Below are 2,722 nucleotides of genomic sequence, written 5' to 3' on the forward strand. Positions count from 1 at the left end.
GAGGGAGACGCAAGAGGGAAGAGATATGGGAACATATGTATATGTATAACTGATTCACTTTGTTATAAAGCAGAAACTAGCATACCATTGTAAAGCAATTATACTCCAATAAAGATGAAAAAAAAAAAAAAAGAAAGGAGGAGGGCTGAAGTTTTCCCCTTTGCTCTCCAAAATCTTTGCTTCCTTTTAGATGACGTTATAAAACAGCTTTATTGAGATATAATTCACATACCATAAAATTAATCCATTTAAAGTGTACAGAGCCCACAAGTTACAGCCTGCTCACCTCACACCCGCCCACCCCACTGGAGCCCAGAATTTCTGTGACCATATTTGAATAAGTCACTTGGAGAGAGCCCGTAGCTCCATTGCACCATGTGTGGCATTTGGGCCCTCTTTGGCAGCAAAGACTGCCTTTCTGTTCAGTGTCTGAGTGCTATGAAGATTGCACACAGAGGTCCAGATGCATTTCTTTTTCTAATTTTTTTTTTTTTTTTTTTTTTTTGTGGTACGCGGATCTCTCAGTGTTGTGGCCTCTCCCATTGCGGAGCAGAGGCTCCGGACGCTCAGGCTCAGCGGCCATGGTTCACGGGCCCAGCCACTCTGCAGCATGTGGGATCTTCCCGGACCGGGGCACGAACCCGTGTCCCCTGCATCAGCAGGCGGACTCTCAACCACTGCGCCACCAGGGAAGCCCCAGCTGCATTTCTTTTTGAGAATGTCAGTGGATACACCAACTGCTGCTTTGGATTTCACTGGTTTGCGGTGGTTGACCAGCTGTTTGGAATGCAGCCAATTCGAGTGAAGAAATATCCTTACTTGTGGCTCTGTTACAACAGTGAAATCTACAACCACAAGAAGCTGCAACACCATTTTGAATTTGAATACCAGACCAAAGTGGATGGTGAGATAATCTTTCATCTTTATGACAAACGAGGAATTGAGCAAACAGTTTGTATGTTGGATGGGGTATTTGCGTTTATTTTACTGGATACTGTCAATAAGAAAGTGTTCTTGAGCAGAGATACCTGTGGAGTCAGACCTTTGTTTAAAGCCGGGACAGAAGATGGACTTTTGGCCGTGTGTTCAGAAGCTAAAGATCTCATTACCTTGAAGCACTCTATGACTCCTTTTTAAAAAGTGGAGCCTTTTCTCCCAGGACACTATGAAGTTTTGGATTTAAAGCCAAATGGCAAAGTAGCATCAGTGGAAATGGTTAAATATCATCACTGTAGAGATGAGCCTCTGCATGCCCTGTGTGACAGCATGGAGAAACTCTTCCCAGGTTTTGAGATAGAAACTGTGAAGAACAACCTACGAATCCTTTTTGACAATGCCATTAAGAAACGTTTGATAATGGACAGAAGGATTGGCTGCCTTTTATCAGGTGGCTTGGTTTCCAGTTTGGTTGCTGCCATCCTGTTGAAGCAGCTAAAAGAGGCCCAAGTACAGTATCCTCTCCAGACATTTGCGATTGGCATGGAAGACAGTCCCGATTTACTAGCTGCTAGACACGTGGCAAATCATGTTGGGAGCGAACACCATGAAGTCCTCTTTAACTCTAAGGAAGGCATTCAGGTCCTGGATGAAGTCCTATTTTCCTTGATATTACATCAAGGAAATACTACATTTCCTTGATATTATGATATTACAACAATCTGTGCTTCACTAGGTATGTACTTAATTTCCAAATACATTCGGAAAAACACGGATAGCGTGGTGATCTTCTCTGGAGAAGGTTCAGATGAACTTACACAGGGTTACATATATTTTCACAAGGCTCCTTCCCCTGAGAAGGCCGAGGAGGGGAGTGAGGGGCTTCTGAAGGAACTCTATTTGTTTGATGTTCTCTGAGCAGATCGAACTACTGCTGCCCATGACCTTGAACTGAGAGTCCCCTTCCTGGATCATCGATTTTCTTCCTATTACTTGTCTCTGCCACCAGATATGGGAATCCCCAAGAACGGGATAGAAAAACATCTCCTGAGAGAGATGTTTGAGGACTCCAGTCTGATACCTAAAGAGATCCTCTGGCGACCAAAAGAAGCCTTCAGTGATGGAATAACCTCAGTTAAGAATTCCTGGTTTAGGATTTTACAGGAATACATTGACCATCAGGTTGATAATGCAGCGATGGCAAGCGCAGCCCAAAATTTCCCGTCAGTACTCCCAAATCGAAAGAAGGCTATTACTACCGTCAGATCTTTGAATGCCACTACCCAGGCTGCGTCAACTGGCTGCCTCATTACTGGATGCCCAGGTGGACTAGCGCCACTGACCCTTCCGCCCACACTCTGACCCATTACAAGGCCGTTGCCAAAGCTTAGGTACTCCCTGAGCCGTGGAGTGAAAGTAAGTATTTCTTCTCATTATGAAGGGTAGGGGGCTTGGGGGCAGGATGGGTCAACTGCCCAGGCTTGCTTGGGTGTGAAAAAATAAAAGTCTTAAATCTGAAATAAATAAAGTGTACAGTTCAGTGCTTTTTAATATATTCACAGGCGATGCAATCATCAACACAATTTAATTTTAGAATATTTTCATAATCTCAAAAAGAAAATAATATCCATTAGCAGCCACTTTCCATTCTCCACCCCCAGCCCTAGGCAACCACTCATTTATAGATTTGTTTTTTCTGGACATTTTGTATAAATGGAACCATATAATATGTGGCCTTCTGTGTCTGGCTTATTTCACTTTGCATGATGATTTCAAGGTCCACCCA

General features: G+C 43.6%; 1 pseudogene; it reads left to right on the top strand.

Moving 5' to 3' along the window:
* The first annotated feature begins 375 nt into the window (after nucleotides 1-375).
* Nucleotides 376-2,327, top strand: LOC103084613 (asparagine synthetase [glutamine-hydrolyzing]-like; annotated as a pseudogene).
* The last annotated feature ends 395 nt before the right edge of the window (nucleotides 2,328-2,722 follow it).

Source organism: Lipotes vexillifer, unplaced genomic scaffold, assembly GCF_000442215.2.
Source record: "Lipotes vexillifer unplaced genomic scaffold, Lipotes_vexillifer_v1.1 scaffold209, whole genome shotgun sequence".
NCBI lineage: Eukaryota > Metazoa > Chordata > Mammalia > Artiodactyla > Lipotidae > Lipotes > Lipotes vexillifer.